A 22,631-nucleotide genomic window follows, 5' to 3' on the forward strand; every position below is an offset into this window, starting at 1 on the left:
ATGGCTGAAAACTGCAGAAGCCTTGAAGAAGGAGGAACTAACTACAGGAGAATTTCAATTAATAAATGGGATGTTGTATAAGAGAACATATGATATAATGAGGTGGAAGTGGTTGCTCATCATCCCAGTTCATCTATGAGTAGCCATCCTGAAGTGTGTCCATGGCTCCAACATATTGTCACCAGAGATTCATGAAGACTCTATACAGAACCAGATGCAGGTGTCATTGGCCAGGTCTTCACTGATCCATTAGACACTATGTGAGCCCTGTAAGAAATGCCACCAACAGATGCATCATCTGTGGAATGTCCAGTATCAATTCCACCTGCTGCAGAAACATTCCACAAAACTGGAATCAACTTCTTGGGGAAGTTCCTGAATTCGGCAAATGGGTTATGGATGGATAATAGTTTATACTGACTACCTTGCCCGCTATGCTGTCACAGGAGCTATGCCAAATGCTGAAGCTCCAGAAGTTGAAAATTCCTTGTAGAATGTGTCAGTTCAGAGAGGTGAACCCGTTATGTAATTATTTCTGATCGCAGAATCATTTTCATCATCATTGGCTCACAAGTCGCCAAAGTGGCATCAACTAAAGAGACTTGCAATACAGTGGCTAAACCCTGAAGGGGATATCCCGGCCAATAAAAGCCATATGATCATTTCATTTCACTTTTGATCAAGGAAAAGTTTTTCTGTTGGGGCTAGTATCAAAGGTAATTTCATGTTGTGATGTCAGCCACAGGATGACAACTGCCTATCACCCATAGACAAGTGGCCTCACAAAATGCTTTAAAAAGATATTGGGAGATATGCTCTCATTGTACAATGATGTCAAACAGAGATATTAAGATACAATACTGCCTGTAGTGACATTCGTAAGAACATGGCAAAAGAAGATGCTACAGAATTCACGGAATTTTTTCTCCACAGTCAGAAGATCAAAACAACAATAGATACACTATTTCCATTTCAGCTGGATGATATTACTCATCACCAGGACCAAAGAAGCAAGACAGCTGGCTCACATATGGACCCTGGCTGCCCTTGAGGAAGTTCGTGTGTGCTATAATGCCAATCACTGGCCTGTGAGATACAGCCTGGGAGATCTGGTATCTATTTTTATGCCTATGCAGAACGTGGGCCTATTGGAAAAATTACTGCACCACTACTTTGGGTTGTATCAAATCCTTCACTTCTTATCATACATCATGTATTAAGCTGAGCATTATGACTCATCATCAAGAAAACAAAATCACAAAGACACCATCCATGCTCTCTGTGTGAAGCCCTACCATAAACATGAGATGCAGATAAGTGGTGCGGATGGATTATGACTCTTCATCAAGAAAACAAAATCACAAAGACATCATCCATGCTCTCTGTATGAAGTCCTACCATAAACATGAGATGCAGATAAGTGGTGCGGATGGATTATGACTCTTCATCAAGAAAACAAAATCACAAAGACATCATCCATGCTCTCTGTATGAAGTCCTACCATAATCATGAGATGCAGATAAGTGGTACGGCCTTCTCATTCAGGAAACTGAACACCTCCTCAATGATCATGAAGCTTTCTTCAGAGGGAGTAACCTTTGATGCTCATCATGGTGAAGAGGATGTGACAAGATGACCAGAACATGATGATCTGCTAACACAGCCATTCAAAGGATTATTTACAAGGCCTAGGTCCAGGTTGGTATAGTCAGTTACCATAAGAACTTCTAGAACAGCAGACTGCTGTTTCACCAAGAAAGAGAGAAATGTCAAGAGCTGTGGTTTGTGCAGCATGGCATAGTGGTTAGCATCCAAGGCTGGCATGCTGTAGATTGCAAATTTGAACTGCCCCACCAGTATTATTTATTATTTATAATTTCTCAAATATTCTCAAAATACATTTGCAATCTATACTTATATATAAAGGGGCAATATTATTAGAAAAATATTAAAAATTTCTTGATTAATTTACTTTAAATTTTTACATGATACTTTAATATATGTTTGGATGGACATAGGGTATATATTTTTTTAAGAACAATGTACAGGCTTTCACTTAAAACTGACTGCAAGAAAGAATATGTCGTGCTGTGTTCTGAAAATGTGCAGTTTCACTTTTTTTTATCACACTTGGTTTTGACTGTAATAACAGAGTATTTAAACAATCAGAGAAATTGTTTCCCCCATATACATTGTTTCTCCCTAAATGCAATTTTAAATAAAAATTGCATACACAACAATGCGCAGCTTTGTTTTCCTCCTCACAATTTGTTTTCACAGAAAACTGGAATATTAGGAAAGTTGTATTTACAGCTTATCAACTTATGATTAGAATACTACTATGCAATCTGAATCATCCAAAACTTTGTAATGCTACTCATTCACTGATTAAAAGTACGTGATATAATATCATCGAAGCTAATATCTTCACAGATCCAGCAATTGGAAATGTTTTCTCATACCACACATACCAATAATCCCAGCTGATTTACCCATTCAGTTTAAGTGACTCAAGGTTTTATTTGTAGTAACGGTAAAGAAGACTCAAGGTCAGACATTCAAATACACTGTAACTGATTTATGATCAGAATGTTTCTCATATTGTCAGTTGTGTGTGTCCTTTCACGAACTGGTAGTTCAGAAAACCTGTTTATACTCTTACCACACAGCAGCCAAAAACAAAAAGTTGTGTATTCTGAGATTTTGTAATTGTATTATGTATAAAAAACTAAAAACTTTAAAAACAAAAAATGAAAACAAACAAATCTTTTTCATTTGCATTCTTTACTATTAATTATAGTATCAAATTCCATTCCTTCAAAGTGGGCAAAGCTGCAGTGAGGAGCTGAAATTTGCATTCTGACACAATTCCCAGGGATACCCCAGATTAGAAAATATATCCAATTCCAATACATATTTAGCAACTGCAAAGCATAACTGGGTTCACTAGTGCTTGTATATTTTGGAATACTCAATGTTTGTACAAATAGCAGTCCTCTCTGTACAGGAATTCATTTCATCAAATATAATCTAGTCAACAAGCTACATATTGTTCCAGGAAAGTTATGTCCACTACAACAGGAACAGAAAACTTTATACATGAAATACAAGACTACCCAAATAGCAAAAAATGTTAACATAATTTAAAACAATAAAAAGTGCATACCTAGGTTATGTCTCAAGAAACATCAATATATTATTCTGCAACTGGTAATAGAAGGGAAGATCCAGGGTCAAAGAGGAGAAGGGTGAAGGAGAATAGCTTGGTTGGATAACATAAACCAGTAGACTGGATTACAAAGTGCAGATCAACTACTACATAATGCAGTTTTTAGAATAAACATGTGTCATGTGGGCACCAATGTCCACTATGGATAGACAGAAGAAGATACAAGAAATAACACACAAACTGAATAAAGGAGAAAAAAATAACAGGTATTTTCCTGGATATGAGTAAAGCTTTTGATGCTGTGAATAATGTCATTTTATTGCATAAACTACAAGGCTATAGGATGAGAGGAGTAGCTCTAAAACTATTTACCTTCTATTTAAAACACAGCAGACAGTGTTTTGAGACATCTTATAATAGGACTAAACAAATTAAATCAGCCTATGTGATATTTCAATGTGAAATCCCTCAGGGAAGTCTATTAAGTCCTTTTCTGTTTCTTGTGAATGTTAATAATTAATTCAACCCCAAAATTGCAAGGTCATAAGCCATGTGGGTGGACATCCTTTGTCAGCTGGAGCAGTGACATGAAAACTGCTGTCAACAATAATGAAATCAGCTACAATATTGTGTCAACTTACCTTACTGTAAATAAGCTACTAGTAAATAAAGTGAAGGCAGTGACAATACAGTGTCTGCTTCACTATAATGTAAATGTAAACGTCATTCCATTTACACCTTCACTGGCACTCAGATATAGAAATAAACATTAAATTTTATGAATAACTGTCAATGAACACCTGTCATAGTAGGAGCATATATATCATGTTTGCAAGAAAGTCTCTATAAATATGTATTCAGTATAATGGGGTCTCAGCCTTCTTGAACCATGATATTTTAAGGTAAATATATTCCAAACTGGTGGATCACATTAGCAATATGGTATCAATACCTAAGGTGTGACACCTGAAATCTAATCAGCCGGGCTTTTTAGACTACAAAGAAAGGCAATACAAGTGGTAGATAAGGTAAACAAGGGAGAGCCTTATAGAGCAATTTTCAGGAGATATAAAATACTTGCCATATACTCTATGTAAATCCTGCAAGAATCATGTCTGTGAAAATCCAGAACTTAATGCAATGAATAATGATGTACAGAACTACAACACATGGAGAAGGGAAAACTTTTGCAGATTTACAAGTTATAAAAAGGCTTCAGACAGACATTCTTTTTAATAGGTTACCATATGATTTTAAGACCGATAATAATTTAAGAATAAACTGAAGCACTTGTAAATAGAGAAGGGCTGATATTCAACAGAGGATATTAAATTGCAACTTCTCTTTGTTAAAACTGTTAGTGAATATAGCAGTGCCACATTTTTGTAACAGAAAGCTGTTAATTCCTGATTCTCACTTTTTTATATCAATGTATTACAGCTGAAACCTGGGTTAGTGGGGTGGTTTCAGTGCAGTATGACTTGCAGCAGATGACTGTGGAGGGGTTGCTGGCTGGAGGTGGGAGAAACATGGCTATCAAAGTAAACACTTTATTTCATGCAGACATGCAGACATTTGGTTAGGTTAGGTTAGGTTAGTGTTTAACGTCCCGTCGACAACGAGGTCATTAGAGACGGAGTGCAAGCTCGGGTTAGGGAAGGATTGGGAAGGAAATCGGCCGTGCCCTTTCAAAGGAACCATCCCGGCATTTGCCTGAAACGATTTAGGGAAATCACGGAAAACCTAAATCAGGATGGCTGGAGACGGGATTGAACCGTCGTCCTCCCGAATGCGAGTCCAGTGTGTAACACACCACTGCGCCACCTCGCTCGGTGCAGACATTTGCACTCTCCCAACACAGAGCAGTGAACATGCTCCTCTCAGCATGTGGTGAGGATTGCATGGCCGGCAAGGTGACAGCTAGTGCCCAGACGGCTCGCTGACATATGCGTGCCCAGGACTGCTGACGCCAGTGATCAGTATGTGGCATGCAACCCGGTTACATGAGGTGTGCTACAAGCGAACGGCATCAGTGGTGCTTGAAGGCACCCAGAATTCTTGCAATGGTTGCTGGCTCCTAGGTGGGGGGCTGTGTCCCATTGGGTGATGTTGTGGCGTGGCAGTGCCTGCACCGGTGGCAGTGGATGCTGGCTGCCTTGCCTGGGAGTCAACCCAGTGCTCCCTGAACAGGAGTACAGCTCACTAATGGAATTGCGCTGGGATAGCCTTGCCACACTGTGGTACCAAGTCTGGAAGATAGACTTAGGACAGGAAGCTGATAACATGACAGAAGCCCGAACTCATGACTGCTGCTGGTAGTGACGTGTCATCCATTTATCAGGCACAGCCTCCCCATCCTAAGAATACTGCTGGGCTGCGAATGAATCTGCTACAAAATGGCTGCTATTTATATCCAGATAGCATCACACTTCTTATGCCAGTGTACAGCTTCTAGTCATTTTTGATAATACCACAAAAGCCTGTCAATAGAGAAATCCCCTTGCCTGTATTGTAAGAATTGTGTCTTACCACTGTGCTGGCAGGTTTTGCAGAGCCAACCCTGGCTCATCTCACAATGAATAAATGGCCCTTTTACTATTAATGTAATGCCAACACCTCACACTTGCCAGTTGTCAGCATCTGCTGTCATGATTTACCACTATACTCCCACAGACTTACTCACAAAATAGGAGTGGCAGTGCACAACCTCCTTCTACTGGAAGATTTTCCCCCCCCCCCCTTTTTTTCTCCACTTAAAACTAGTCTACACAGGTTCCCAAGCAGACTGAACATCATATCATATTTATGCAACCAGTTTCCACTAATGGAGTGTTCAGTGACCAGTGACTTAAATCACACAGTTGAGAGGCCGCATTTAACCTACACAGCTTACTCACTAGACTTCCTCTTAAGCTACTTATTTACTACTCCACCCAATAGTCCATAATTTTGTTAATTATCAGCTGTTGTGAGTTGAGAACTTATTTGAATATAGAAGATCTACAAAAACCATGTTTTGTGATTTCATAGTGAGTTGTTTAAATGTAGAACCTCTCTTATAGCCCTCGCCTCTCTGGAATTGGAAAAGAAGTCAACAATTAAATACATGGCACTGCATAACAGGAGCACATCACCAAGGGAAAACAAGATGGTGACTGGGAAATTTGGAGAAGAAGGTAACTGTTATTACAGGGAATGAGTAAAGTCTTGGCATTTCGCAATATATCAATCACTTAAAATCAACTCACAACAAGAGAAACACCTCAAGGGAGGAGTCAAATCACCTGGGTTATGAAGTAGTTATTGAAATCAAGCATTTTATGTTGAGCTACATGTTGTGTCACTGGGTGGTCCACTTTTCTCTTGGCCACAGTTTGGTGGTGGCCATTTATCCTGGTAGACAAATGGTTGGTAGTCATACCAATATAAAAAGCTGTGCAATGATTGCAGCAGAGCTGGATAATACATGGGTTCTTTTACAGGTGATACGGCCTCTGATGGGACAGGATAAGCCTGTGACACTTTCTATTCCAGTTCTGCCACAGGTATATTGTTCCTAGCAGAGACCAGAATACCTGTGATAGTAGCTGTATCATATACCAGCTCTGCTGCAGTCATTGCATGGCTTTTTATATTGGTGTGATTACCAACCAGCTGTTGCGGTGTAACGACGTATTTAGGTTTTCGTTTGATATATGACCATGTGCAGACTTCGTCACCTACGTCAGTTACAACCCACTTCAAAAATGATTCATATTCTTTTTAAATTGTCATAGAATGGTTCTTGAACGAAACTGTAAAACATCAGTTGAGTCGTGTGCAGAGAATTACATCACTTGGGCCAATTGGTTTTCGTAACCTTTTCCCAATTTAAATTTCGTTTGTTTCTCCTCAGAAAATTATATCGACACCCATTATCTTGACCTAATCGATATCAGAATCACACATTAAATAAACTTTTTAGATTCAAAGTTTCTGCCAACGCTGTCTGAATCAATAATCTTGTCAAATATATTATTAATCCGTTCACATAACTCTTCATAAATAAATCTTCAAGACACGTGTTTCAACTTTAGTAGCATACACTATTTTATTAGCTTCCTACACATACAGATGTGAACTTGAGCGTTGACAGACAGTGACTAACATTTCAATAAGACTAAGATCTATTTGATGTCATTGTTGTACAAAAAGAGTATAAAAATTCATTTTTAATTTTTAGAAACACGACGCAACAACTCGGTTCCAGGATCTTCTGTTGCTCCCTGGCTGTCGACCCGCGACGTATAGCGGCCAGCAATTCCCTCTCTGGTCGCGGCAACGAAGATGCTGTCCCCGTTCGTTGCGCCGATCTCTCCGTACATGAAACACATAAAAAAAATACAAAACTTTTAGATAATTCACATCTTATTACAAATAATAAGAAAACACATAAACAAAACTAAATTAAACTTATAGTCACCTGCAAACTGGGCTGACTTTGGTGGATGGGTGACGCTTAATTTCGTCCCACTACATACCCCACCCACAAGCTCAGTTTGTCAGGTTTTAACCGGAATTAAAACTGTTCAATATACAATATTTAGCTGTTAATACATTTTCCTCACATTTTACGTAACCTAGAGTCCTTGCTATTAGAGAGATTTAATCCTTTTAATACGATATCGTTGTGACTATTTGTCATTTACTCTTAATTGTGCTCTTATGGTAATTCGTAACCGAATATAGGGAGATTGCTCCTCTTCAGTTAATAGTTGCTAATAAATACTAATTTAGTACGTTCTTTAACGTTGTACATTAGGACAGAGCGTTCAAATTGTGATAGATTAGTTATAGTTTCATTTATTTACTAGAGTTATTCTTTCTAAGAATGTATATTACTAATAAGTTTCTCACAATAACTAATAGTACTATTTACTTTACATCATTCTCTTCCCTAATGCCTTATTTATGCCTGAGGTCAAGAAGAAATCAAGCAAAACTCTCTTTAGAATCTCGGCACGGCTTTCTTTACCTTCGGACACCTTGTTGGGTAATGGCCATTTATTTAGGAGAAACAAGCGAGAGAGCCCCGTTTGGTGTGTTCTATATTAACACTATTGCAAACCTCTATTAAAGGCACTCTGCTATGTTCTCGTGAGCCATATAGCTCTGGACGCCCATGGTCCCTAAAACTATTAACCATCCCCTTTGGTTCCTACTATCCGAGTAAATTTAAAATATGCAAAATTCCTTTTGACCTAAGAGCAAAGTTTCTTCCATATAAATCCCCCTTTGGGTTATCTTTCTCTTCGGTTTCGATACTATTACTAGCCTGACATTGGTATACTGCATACCCAAGATCACTAAAATCTGTTAATAGATTCATGGTCGGTGCGTACCTAATCTGTAAGGATTCATAGCAATTTTCAGGTACTTGACTGTTAGAAAACCTCACTTTAAAAGTACATGCCTCCTTATGGATGGTTAAGGAAGAGTCTTTAAAATCTAATATAGCTTTATATTTACACAGCCAATCTATACCTAAAATTATGGCCACATTTAAGTTGGCTACGACGAGTACAGAGTGAGCAATTAATTGTTTAGCAATTTCAAAAGTTACATAAACTTCTTCAGTAATATTTTGACTTCTTTTACCAGTAACTCCTATAATTTTCACCCCAGTTACAGGTAAAGTCGGGAAATTCCAATATTTCCTTTTAAGCTGAAATAATTCTTTGGATAAAATACTTACTTCGCTACCCGAATCAACTATAATATTTACTTCGGTGTCTTTAATATAACCTTTAATAACGGGTTTATATGTTACATTCTCCCTTATCTGATTGTCTTCCTGAAGTAAATCTTGTTGCCAGTCATCGTCCTTTTGGCAGCTTAATGATAAATTGCAATTGGGTCTTGGATAATCTTGACCAATAGTTCCCTTTAGTTGACCCGTACTAAAGGACTTTACTAGTTTTCCGAACGTTCTATGATGACGTCACCTACCACTTGACCTTCATTAATTACTTGAGGATGATTTATCTCATGATCGTTACTGTGTAATTTCCGCACTTTAGGGTTATTACCACGATTTTGTTGGCTCTCTTTATCTTTAGATTGACGTTTTATATAACAGAACCGGCTATGATTGTTGTTATTAGCTTTTCGTGGTTCTGAATTATTATTATTATTATTTCGAGGATTGTCATTTCTACCAAATCTAAACTTCTCGTCTTCCCTTTCTCTATTAAGTATATCTAACTGCTCTAAATATCCTAACAATTCGCACGGCTGTGACCATTCTCTTTCTATCATTCTTTCCTTTATGTAATACGGTAACCTACTAATTAGGACTCGTATTAAATGACTTTCAATAATTGGTTCTTCAATTAATTTAGCACGGTTTAAATGCCATTCAAAATAATTCCTATAACCTCCCCACCGTTTAGAATATGGAGGAGGGTCTAACAACTCTAAAGTTAAGTGTTGTTGTTTTCCCCTTGACCAATAATTTTGTTTAAACTGCTTAACAAAATCATCCCAATCCCTGAATTCATTTCTATGCAGTACTGCCCATTCCGCAGCTTCTGCTTCTAAATGTCCTATTACAAATTGAATGCGTTTTTCATTACTCCATTTAGGAGATAATGATGTTTCAAAAGCTTTTATAAAGATTATAGGGTGCAGTTCGCCTCCTGGTTTGAATACAGGAAATCGACTTGCTACATTTGAATTTGTTGTTATGTCATCCAGACATTCTGCGAGAGAAATAGTCGGATTTTGTTTAGCTGGCAGAGAAGGAGTTGCATCGGATTGGCTTGCCGTGACTGCCTTATTCATATTGTTGCCATCCGCGCTAGCAAATTCGATGCGACTGTTGTCTCTGATTATGTTATTACCTCTGCTACCTGAAATGTTCTCGTTATTATCTAATTCCGATAGCCGTTTCGTAATTTCCTGTATCCGCATTTCTGTATTGGATACGCGATTAGCTAATATCGATTCTTCACTGTGTTCACGATGTGAACGCTCTGTACCTTCGTCAATATTATTATCTTTGGCAGTCTCAAGATTACTGCATATCTCAGTAATTAAAAATTTCATGTTTTCGATTTCGGTATGGTCCTTTTCTACTTGATGAGTTAATGTCTCTAATTCTACATTATCTATTGAAGAAATCTCTACAGGTTTGGTAGAGACCTCTTTAATAGATTTCAATAATTCTCTGCGAACAGTTTCTGTTTGCATAGAAAATTCATCTCGTAACATATCGTTATTTTTCTGTATTTCATTTACAACTAAGATATTGACACTATCTAGTCTCTCGGATAAGTCAGTAATATCGTGTCGCATGCGAGCTTTTTCCTCGCGCGATTCCTGGATATGTTCTTCTAACCTTTTACAATTATCAGCAATCTTATTACTAAGTCCTACTAATTTTTCCTGCATTTCAACTTTAGAAGACTCTATTTTATCACTTAATTCTCGACTGGTTTCATTAAGATATTCCTGCAACCTGTCTGTTGATTTTGTTAGCTCCCCTTTAAGTCTAGCAGTAGATTCCTCGTTAGACTGTTTTAATTCCTGTTTTAGTTCCTGTTTCAATCTAGCAGTAGATTCCTCGTTAGATTGTCTTAATCTAGCCATAGATTCTTCGTTAGACTGTTTTAATCTAGCCATAGATTCTTCGTTAGACTGTTTTAATTCCTCTTTTAATCTAGCAGTAGATTCTTCGTTAGACTGTTTTAATTCAGCTAGGAAATCCCCGTTAGATTGTTTTAATTTAGCTATCGCCCTAAAAAGGGATCTCATGCTCCTATCGGACATAGATTGCTCTTCGTCTGACATTTCACTTCCCGACATTATTGTAAGATATTAACTATTTACACACGCAGACTTGTAATCAACAATCCTATAAAAGCACACTTCCTATGTACAACACTCCACTTCCAACTTGAAACAAACTCACCGGACACTAATATTGTAATTTGTAGTTCTCGATGATCAGTGTGCTGCTATGGGCTGCAGATGTAACAGCCGTCGATGCAGCCGCTGAGATGCTGCGACCCCGCTTCCGCAACCGGCAGGACGCTGAGTCGAACACCGGAAACGTCGCTGGCTGCAACCACGCCCGGCACCGCCGTAGACAGGCGAAGCCCTCAGCAACACCTCTAATACCAGCCGGAGGAACGCCCCGCAGCTGACGTACTGGGCCTATTAGTTTAGGGAGAAAAAAGGTTGTCGGGGTTTGCAGCGTTCAGCTGCTGCCCAACAGATGCGCCTTCTCGTGGAACAACTGCGTGACCGTACTGCTTGGCTGCGGCTCCGTCAGATGCCCACACCCACGAAGTCGCCGCTGGCTGGTGAACGCTCCACGAAAACTCGCGTTGACTTCCGAAGGACTCTTGATTTCTTGTTTCGTACCTGTGTGCCTTAGTTGCACACAAGTCCTGTTTCTAAGGTCGCCACGGTGCGGTGTAACGACGTATTTAGGTTTTTGTTTGATATATGACCATGTGCAGACTTCGTCACCTACGTCAGTTACAACCCACTTCAAAAATGATTCATATTCTTTTTAAATTGTCATAGAATGGTTCTTGAACGAAACTGTAAAACATCAGTTGAGTCGTGTGCAGAGAATTACATCACTTGGGCCAATTGGTTTTCGTAACCTTTTCCCAATTTAAATTTCGTTTGTTTCTCCTCAGAAAATTATATCGACACCCATTATCTTGACCTAATCGATATCAGAATCACACATTAAATAAACTTTTTAGATTCAAAGTTTCTGCCAACGCTGTCTGAATCAATAATCTTGTCAAATATATTATTAATCCGTTCACATAACTCTTCATAAATAAATCTTCAAGACACGTGTTTCAACTTTAGTAGCATACACTATTTTATTAGCTTCCTACACATACAGATGTGAACTTGAGCGTTGACAGACAGTGACTAACATTTCAATAAGACTAAGATCTATTTGATGTCATTGTTGTACAAAAAGAGTATAAAAATTCATTTTTAATTTTTAGAAACACGACGCAACAACTCGGTTCCAGGATCTTCTGTTGCTCCCTGGCTGTCGACCCGCGACGTATAGCGGCCAGCAATTCCCTCTCTGGTCGCGGCAACGAAGATGCTGTCCCCGTTCGTTGCGCCGATCTCTCCGTACATGAAACACATAAAAAAAATACAAAACTTTTAGATAATTCACATCTTATTACAAATAATAAGAAAACACATAAACAAAACTAAATTAAACTTATAGTCACCTGCAAACTGGGCTGACTTTGGTGGATGGGTGACGCTTAATTTCGTCCCACTACACTGTCCACTAGGATGAATGGCCGCCATCAAACTGTGGCCAAGAGCAAAGTGAACCACCCTGTGGCACAACATGCAACTGAACATAACATGCTCGATTGCAACAGCTGCTTCACAACCCAGACCATCTGGGTCCACTTCTCCACCACCAGCTTTTCAGAACTGATGGGAATTATCCTTACGACACACTCTGCTCCAGAAATCATCCTGGCCTTAACCTATGGTCAGCTTCTGTCCCCATACACTCCACCCAACACTTTCTGCCCGTCTGTGCTATCACCTTCTCTCAATTAACATCCGTTTGCCCTCATTGGGCACTGCTCTGTCCCAACCCACTTACTGGTCTTTTCTGCATCTCTGCTCCTCTCCTTTTCTGCTTCCCATTCCGTCCCCCTCCCTCCCCCACACCATCATGATGTTGCACCTGGCAGCCTTGTCTTGTCATCATCCAGTCCCTGTACATTCAGCCAGGCAGCATTCACTTCTCTCCCTCCCACACATACCCGTATTTCGAGAAGGTAATGTAAGGATTTCTGAAGTTACTACATGTGTTACAGAGTTCTTTGTGACCTGCACAGAGTTAAGATAGAAAGTTCAAATTTGGTAAAAACACGTAATCTGGCATATAAAATACTTTCACTGTGATTATTCTTCTTTGTTTGCATTTTGGAATGAGTAAAGTCACAAGGATCAAGTGATATGTAGAGATCTGTGTAGATTAATTTCCTTTTGATACAGACTTACAATTTTGAAATTCTAATATGATAAAGAGTCATGAAATTTGCAATATGGTGTGTCTTCTGACTGTTAGAGGTGAAATGTTTTAGTCACAACCCACCTCTGAAGAGTTCTCTCAGAGGAATCAGATTTTTCCATCAGGTCTTTAAAAATTTGTATTTGTTTTATCTTGCTGTATAAGGTGATACTGGAGTTCACTACGGGAGGGATCCTCTATCAGTAAAAAATTATTTGATCTGCAGTTATAATGATTACAAGATGTGCAGTTTACTATCGGCAACTGTGGGCATGAGTTATTCAGAGCAGGAATAGGGTGGTTGAACATCTCCTGTATGAACTGCAGTGACTGATTGTGTGTGATGTAGGGTGTATGGGGTTGTGCTTTATAATGGAAAAGCACAATGCCTTCACTCAGCAGTCCATATATCTTGTTTCAAAAGCACTTTGTGGATTTCACAATGTTTTATAGTACCAATCAGCATAAAACCTTGATCTGGCTGACCCCATTGTAGTCTTATAACATAATGCATGTGACTTTTTAACAGAGATTATTTGCTTCAATTTGGTTTTGACAGGTAAATCACTCTGCTGCCAATGTTTTTTTCTGTTTAGCTGTTGATGATATGGGAGACATTGGTCGCCTTTCTCTTCTTACCAAGACAGGAATGTCAATGCTGTGGCCAGAACTTAAGTTTTGTTTTTTTCTGTCAGTTGCCTTCGTACCTATTTTGTACATACTTGGTGAAAATCAAGCCATCAGATGATAACAGCATATAGCAATGAGGAAGAGGTTTGGGGGAATTGACCAGTGTGTTCCAAAAGTATGAACTGTTGATTCTGGGAAATTGGTTGCCACAATCTTTCCATCAGCTCTGGCAACATTAGGTGTGGTTGGCCACTACAGTCTTCTCATCAGGCGTATTAGTTAGGATTTCAATGAATTGTCTGCACCATCATCTGACTGTTGCTCATAATGTTGGATCCATCTTTAGGGTGCACATGGCAATGGGTATCTGCTAGAGTTTGCTCCTGAAAGTGCAGAAATGTGACAAGTGCAAGCAGCTCACAATTGCAGGAGACAACATTAGTGCTGCCATTTTCTCCTAATACTGGAAATTATTCCTACCACAACACTGAAATAACACCACATTATTGCCTCAGAAGTCACCTCAACTAAAATGGGCGTGCAGTCTGGTGTGACAATTAATGTCATCTCTGAACGTGATCAGAACTTACTTTCTAGATAATCCTTGCACATGTATGTCATGATGTGTTTTCATTGGATAGACAGATAAACAAATTCATAGGTGCAGCAAATTTGTACATTCTAAAAATGCAAGACTAAATCAAATTATTTACTGATGAGTCATCTGTTCTAGTACGATTCAAAGCATGGAAAAACGAAGAGTGTTTAATTTCATTCAATACAACTGTTTTTGGATCAGTATTTTTTTCTTCTTTTTGGACTTATAGCAAAACTGAATGTAATAAGTGTTTGTTAATAGCACTAATATCAGAGAGATGATAAAATAATGTAAAGTGAATTGAATTACAATATGATGAGTATGGTGTGATAACATAATGTGGTGACGGAGTGCCAGCAACAGTTCCATCAGACAGACACAGAAGTTACTGCAGGAAAGTAAGGGTGAATCTCAAAATTTCTACAGCAGTCAAGTACACCCATTACATGTCTGCATATGACTGATTTTTCAACTACATCTAGTTCATGTTGTGCTTTGAATGTTCACTGCAGTCAGAGGGCTAAAAACAGCATGTTCAACAAATTTGTTCCGAGGTGAATGATGCACATCAATGCATTTATACATGACTTTAAAGGTACACGGTCAGAGCAGAGACTGAGACAAAGAAAAATGCTCATGTTATTAATCAGGTGGAAGGAAAAGCATAAAATTGAGGAACATGATTCTGAATTCAAAACTGCTTTCTTGATGAAATACAGGACAAAAATTAATGGGATGGAATTCCACACTTTGTTTGCTGCTATCTGTGTAACTTAAATTTTAGTAGAGCATTTACCAAATTCCTATGAAATCAAAAGAAAAGGAACCACTATAAAGAAATTGTATATAAAGAGTGGAATGCTGTACAATGGGAAGTACATGGACAGACATCTGATTAAAAGGCAAATTAATAAGCACAACAACTGAGCTACAAATCAAGTGAAGCAAGTATTTTCACGCAGATAAAATGTGAAGAGAAATGACTGTTCTCATCATGAAGAAGAGCAGAACAATGATATAAAGGCATTGCTACCCTGTCCAATAGTATACAGAATAGGACATAATACGTGAGTACTAGCAAGAGCATGGCATAATGAATACAGAAAAGTGATATGTATTTTGGTCAGTTACACTGGAATGCCTTTTGAATGACTAACACTACAACAAATATTAGCAGTCCAAACCAACAATTTAGAGAAAAACAACAAGAACTGATAAGGGCAGATGAAGTCAATAAGCATCAGGTGGTCACTATAGTCATAGAAAGAAAAATAAAGAAGTAAAGGGCAAAAATATGGTAGATTCCAGCAATGAGCTATGCACAGTCAAAATGGAAGCCAATTATCATGTGCTGTGTGAGGCAGATATTGAAGATAATGTGCGGTAGTGACTGACTTTGTTGGAAGAAGTTACAATGGACACAACATACGGCATAGACGTATTTTGCAAATGTAAAGTTAACTTTTGTGAAACAAAAGTTGTGTACAGAATTTTGTATGCTCATTCACAACACATTGCACTCAATCATAATGCACTTGTACCACTTTTAATGCTTCCCTTTATTTTATTTATTTATTTATTTTATTTACACATCAAATTCCATAGGACCAAATTCAGGAGCAAACCTCCAAGGTCATGGAAAGTGTCAGTACATGAAATTACAACATAAAAGTAACAACAGATAAAAATAAATGTTCATGAACCTGAAAAAAGTCAGTCCATAAGTTTAAGTAAACACTATCAGCAATACAATAAGAATCAGTTTAATTTTTCAAGGAACTCTTCGACAGAATAGAAGGAGTGACCCGTAAGGAAATTCTTCAGTTTCAATTTGAAAGTGCGTGGATTATTGCTAAAATTTTTGAATTCGAGTGGCAGCTTATTGAAAATGGATGCAGCAGTATACTGCACATCTTTTTGCACTATAATTAAGGAAGCCCAATCCAAATGCAGGTTTGATTTCTGCCAAGTATTAACCGATTGCCCGAACCGCCCATTTCTGGGCCAAAAATATCCTTGTAGAATGGGAACAATTACCCCAAAATACACTACTGGCCATTAAAATTGCTACACCAAGAAGAAATGCAGATGATAAACGGGTATTCATTGGACAGATATATTATACTAGAACTGACATGTGATGATTACATTTTCACACAATTTGGGTGCATAGATCCTGAGAAATCAGTACCCAGAACAACCAACTGTGGCTGTAATAATGGCCTTGATATGCCTGGGCATTGAGTCAAACAGAGCTTGGATGGCGCGTACAGGTACAGCTGCCCATGCAGCTTCAACATGATACCACAGTTCATCAAGAGTAGTGACTGGCATATTGTGACGAGACAGTTGCTCGACCACCATTGACCAGACATTTTTAATTGGTGAGAGATCTGGAGAATGTGCTGGCCAGGGCAGCAGTTGAACATTTTCTGCATTCAGAAAGGCCCATACAGGACCTGCAACATGTAGTCATGCATTATCCTGCTGAAATGCAGGGTTTCGCAGGGATCGAATGAAAGGTAGAGCCAAAGGTCGTAACTCATCTGAAATGTAATGTCCACTGTTCAAAGTGCCGTCAATGTGAACAAGAGATGACCAAGACGTGTAACCAATGGCACCCCATACCATCACGCTGGGTGATATGCCAGTATGGCGATGACGAATACATACTTCCAATGTGCGTTCACCGCGATGTCGCCAAACATGGATGTGACCATCATGATGCTGTAAACAGAACCTGGATTCATCCGTAAAAATGACTTTTTGCCATTCATGCACCCAGGTTCATCACTGAGTACACCATCGCAGGCGCTCCTGTCTGTGATGCAGCGTCAAGGGTAACTGCAGCCATGGGCTCCGAGCTGATAGTCCATGCTGCTGCAAACATCGACAAACTGTTCGTGTAGATGGTTGTTGTCTTGCAAATGTCCCCATCTGTTGACTCAGGGATCGAGACATGGATGCACGATCCATTACAGCCATGCGCATAAGATGCCTGTCGTCTCAACTGCTAGTGATACAAGGCCATTGGGATCCAGCATGGTGTTCCGTATTACCCTCCTGAATCCACCGATTCCATATTCTGCTAACAGTCATTGGATCTCAACCAACACGAGAAGTAATCTCGCAATACGATAAACCGCAATCGCGATAGGCTACAATCCGACCTTTATAAAAGTCGGAAATGTGATGGTACGCATTTCTCCCCCTTACACGAGGCTTCACAACAATGTTTCACCAGGCAACGCTGGTTGGTTGGTTGGTTTTTGGGGGAAGAGACCAAACAGCGAGGTCATCAGTCACATCGGATTAGGGAAGGACAGGGAAGGAAGTCGGCCGTGCCCTTTCAGAGGAACCATCCCAGCATTTGCCTGGAGTGATTTAGGGAAATCATGGAAAACCTAAATCAGGATGGCCAGACGTGGGATTGAACCGTCGTCCTCCTGAATGCGAGTCCAGTGTGCTAACCACTACGCCACCGGCAACGCTGGTCAACTGCTGTTTGTGTATGAGAAATCGGCTGGAAACTTTCCTCGTGTCAGCACATTGTAGGTGTCGCCACCGGTGCCAACCTTGTGTGAATGCTCTAAAAACCTAATCATTTGCATATCACAGCATCCTCTTCCTGTCGGTAAATTTCATGTCTGTAGCACATCATCTTCGTGATGTAGCAATTTTAATGGGCGGTAGTGTATATACCATACAACATAAGCGAATGAAAATAAGTAAAGTAGACTAATTTTTGTGCCGAAGTATCACTCACTTCTGATACCATTCGAACAGTAAAAATGGCAGTATTAAGTCTTTGAACAAGATCCTGAATGTGGGCTTTCCACAACAGCTTACTACCTATCTGAACACCTAGAAATTTGAACTGTTCAGTTTCACTTCTAAAGCCAAACTATACATTTGATAGCAAATCGTGTGATATAAAATGATCAATTATCCTTACATACAAAGCCTTTTCAATAACTTTGGAAACACTGATGGCATAGAAATAGGTCTAAAATTATCTACATTATCCCTTTCTCCCTTTTCATAAAGTGGCTTTACTACCGAGTACTTTAATTGCTCAGGAAACTGACCATTCCTAAAGGAAAAATTACAAATATGGCTAAATACAGGGATAACATGTGCAGCACAGTACTCTAATATTCTGCTAGACACTCCATCATAACCTTGAGAGTCCTTAGTCTTCAGTGATTTAATTATTGACTCAATCTCCCTCTTGTCTGTATCACAGAGGAGTATCAAACAATGGAAAATCCAGGATAGAATGTCACAATACGAGAGAAGGAAAGTTGTTACTCACCACAGAGTCGCAATAGGCACAATAAAAAGATTCACACAATCATAGCTTTCGGCCATTAAGGACTTCGTCAGCAGTTCACACACACACACACACACACACACACACACACACACACACACACACACACACACACGTGCATGTGTGTATGTGTGTCTACTGCTGACAAAGGCCTTAATGGCCAAAAGCTATGATTGTGTGAATCTTTTTATTGTGCCTATTGCGACTCAGCATCTCCGCTATATGGTGAGTAGCAACTTTCCTTCTCTCGTCTCTCGTATTGTCACAGAGGAGTATTTCAGACATCAATCTTGGAAAGGCATCTGCCAAGAAAGTTGTATGATTTCCCGTAGAAACTAAATTTTAATTTAATTCACCAGCAATGCTCAGAAAATGAGTGTTAAATACTGTACATATATCTGATTTATCAGAAACAGAAATATTTTTACTGCAAACTGACTTTATATCGTTGACTTTGTGCTGCTGACCAGACACTTCCTTCACAACTGACCACATGGTTATAGTTTTATCCTGTGAATTAGCTATTCTATTTGCATACCACACACTCTTTGCCTTCCTAATAACATTTTTAAGCACCTTACAATACTGTTTGTAATGGGCTACTGTAGCTTGACTGTAACTACTACATTTACTCACTTAAAAAAAAAAGCAGGGCATCTTCAGTCATGATGCCTGCAGTTCACTTGGTCCTTATGCTGCTACGTTGTCTTGTACTCCCTACGTACACCATTTCAATGCCATGAGCTATTAATATCAAACCATCTTCTGACAAACAACATGAGTATAGCATCTTCAGGATTTTTTTTCAATAGCACCACCATTGTAAATCATTTCCAAACAACAGTATCATTAAGTGCTTTGTTTTGTTGCCTGCAAATAGCATCTCAAACTGCTCATAACTAAAGAAAGAATAACATAACTCAGGACTAAGAAGACTTGAAGAGAAACAAACTAGTGTACATCTCAGCATAAGATAATTAAGGACTAAGACATTCTAGAAACCTGTAGCATACAATAGACAATAATTCTGCCACACTGTATACATTAGATATTAAGGTGAAGGCTGTAAACTGAAATTATGGAATAACTGTGTTAAACTTCTTATGTATAGTTAGTGAAATCAGCAGAGATTCCTTTACTTAATGAACTGTAGCAGCATACAACATGCAAATTGGTAAGAGAGTCAAAATAGGTGAACAGTATATTATAGTCGAATTTTCATCCCTTCCCAAGCACTTACGAGTTGGAATAACTCACATCTCACACAGAATGTTTTGTAGAATAAGAGGGCATTTATATTTGCCACTAGTCACACTGCTAACATTTCTGGATGAATAACATTTCTAATTGTTTCAGTTGAAACCATAAATGATGTTAATGCAGGACGATGATGAACAATAACCAATACACTCATGAGAGAGTACAAAACAGATGCGCCATGTTAACATACTATCACCAAGAGGTCGTTGCCTTCAACAACAGAGTCACCTGCTGTAGCCAGCAGTAGCCGCATGGCAAAGTGTTACATAAACTGTGTACTTGTAGCAGTTGCTGAGCAACCTGCACCTGAAATCGTGGTTTACTGATGCCTTTGTGAAATGTTCATGTCCCAAAATACCACTGATTTTTGTACCTACTTAGCATCACAGAAAATTTAATTTACACTGAATAGTACAACTTAAATGTGCTCTCATGACTTATGGAAGTTGATTGCTGTATCTTGATACTCATGTGTGCGAGTGTGCTCTCACCGCACACATGTGTTTGAATTGGTCGCCAATTTATCAGCATGGGCTGCCTCTCTCCTGATGGATGAGCTTTATAAAATACACTTGTGTACCACCCATCTGAACTCAGATGAGCAAATGGCATAATTTGTACAGAAATTTGAGTAAGAAAATAACATGTTAGACGATTTGCACAGAAACTTGATGAAGGAACTATTTTCCAAGATACCGTGGTCCTCTTGAAGCATTTACAGTCATCCATTAAGAGAAGGAAAAGGCATATCAAGTTGCTAAATATTTGGAGCAGTACATTACATGAAGAATATGAACGGCCAATAACATTCACAGATCTCAATCTAATAAGCATGCATAAGACACCCAGCTAACGCACTGCCTGCCTTACAGATACCCTGCAGGACTTTCAAAAACTCGAGAGAAAATGAATGTACAGTATGCACTCAAGTTCTGAGAGTGAACTTATTACTGGCATACAAGCAACATCAGTGTAGTAACTGTGGTGGCAGCTGGAACTAACCACTGTAAACACCATATCTGCAATTGACCAGTCAATTGTGAGCAGGCAATGGTAAGCAGTGGAGGTGCGACCAAAGCATGTCAAGTTGTGATTCACAAACTGCAATGGAGCAACAGCTCTACATCGGGCATTCAAGAATTTTTGAACAAGAGGAAAGGGTGTGCAAAGTCTGTCCCACACACCACGACTCCCGAACAAACGTGAGTATATGTAAATGCCAGTCGTGTTATAACGATACAGCCTCCCATTAGATTAATATGACGTGTCTGATACCACCTTTTTATATGCATCTGGGTTGTTATCGGATGATTAAGTCCATCCTAAGGCCTTGTATGTGTAGTGTAACTTTATTGGTATGAATTAATCCAATTTGCTAAAGCACTGAATATTTTTGTGAAAACGTATAGAATATTATGGAAGTATGCATACTATCGTAATTGTCAATAGATTGTTGTCATTATGTACAAATGCTAAATCAAATACTAATTGAGAAACTGAAGTAATAAAAATATAGTGACAAATGTTAAGAGGCTGTGGAAATGTTGGCATAAATAACTAACACCTCTAATTACCATGAAATGTAATGATCATATGGAATTACCATAATAGCACTTGATTGATGAGTTAACACAGAAAACCTCATTATCTTGAGAAACAGCTTAAAAGTTATTACCAAGCGATGTATTTTCATTTGTTATCTATTTTTATGTCCTTCTTAGTAATTAATGTTCTTTGTAATTACATTTCTAATTAACTCTCTAGTTGTTTGCATCAAAAAACTTTTCAATTTCCAGAATTTGAGGCCTTATTTGTGAATTCTACATATGTAATTAGATAGAACACGAGTTCTGTACTGTCACTGAATGTTAGTAACCAAATCCAAACTGTAATTAATTACATAACTAAAATAATATAAGAGATATTACTGTAATTAAAGTTCAGATTGATTTTCTTATGGAAAACTACAGATAATACTACAAAAATTATGTCATTCGATATTGCATTTTATACCTTATTCGGCTGTAACACCAGTTTACTTACGTTTCGTAAATTTGCCGTTGGTGGGTAGGCTTGCGTGCCTCAGCGATACAGATAGCTGTACCGTAGGTGCAACCACAACAGAGGGGTATCTGTTGAGAGGCCAGACAAACGTGTGGTTCCTGAAGAGGGGCAGCAGCCTTTTCAGTAGTTGCAGGGGCAACAGTCTGGATGATTGACTGATCTGGCCTTGTAACACTAACCAAAGCAGCCTTGCTGTGCTGGTACTGCAAACGACTGAAAGCGAGGGGAAACTATGGCTGTAATTTTTCCTGAGGGCATACAGCTTTACTGTATGATTAAATGATGATGGCGTCCTCTTGGGTAAAATATTCCGGAGGTAAAATAGTCCCCCATTCGGATCTCCGGGCGGGGACTACTCAGGAGGACGTCGTTAGCAGGAGAAAGAAAACTGGTGTTTTACGGACTGGAGCGTGGAATGTCAGATCCCTTAATCGGGCAGGTAGGTTAGAAAATTTAAAAAGGGAAATGGATAGGTTAAAGTTAGATATAGTGGGAATTAGTGAAGTTCGGTGGC

This window comes from Schistocerca piceifrons, chromosome 1 (assembly GCF_021461385.2).
Source record: "Schistocerca piceifrons isolate TAMUIC-IGC-003096 chromosome 1, iqSchPice1.1, whole genome shotgun sequence".
NCBI classification, from domain to species: domain Eukaryota; kingdom Metazoa; phylum Arthropoda; class Insecta; order Orthoptera; family Acrididae; genus Schistocerca; species Schistocerca piceifrons.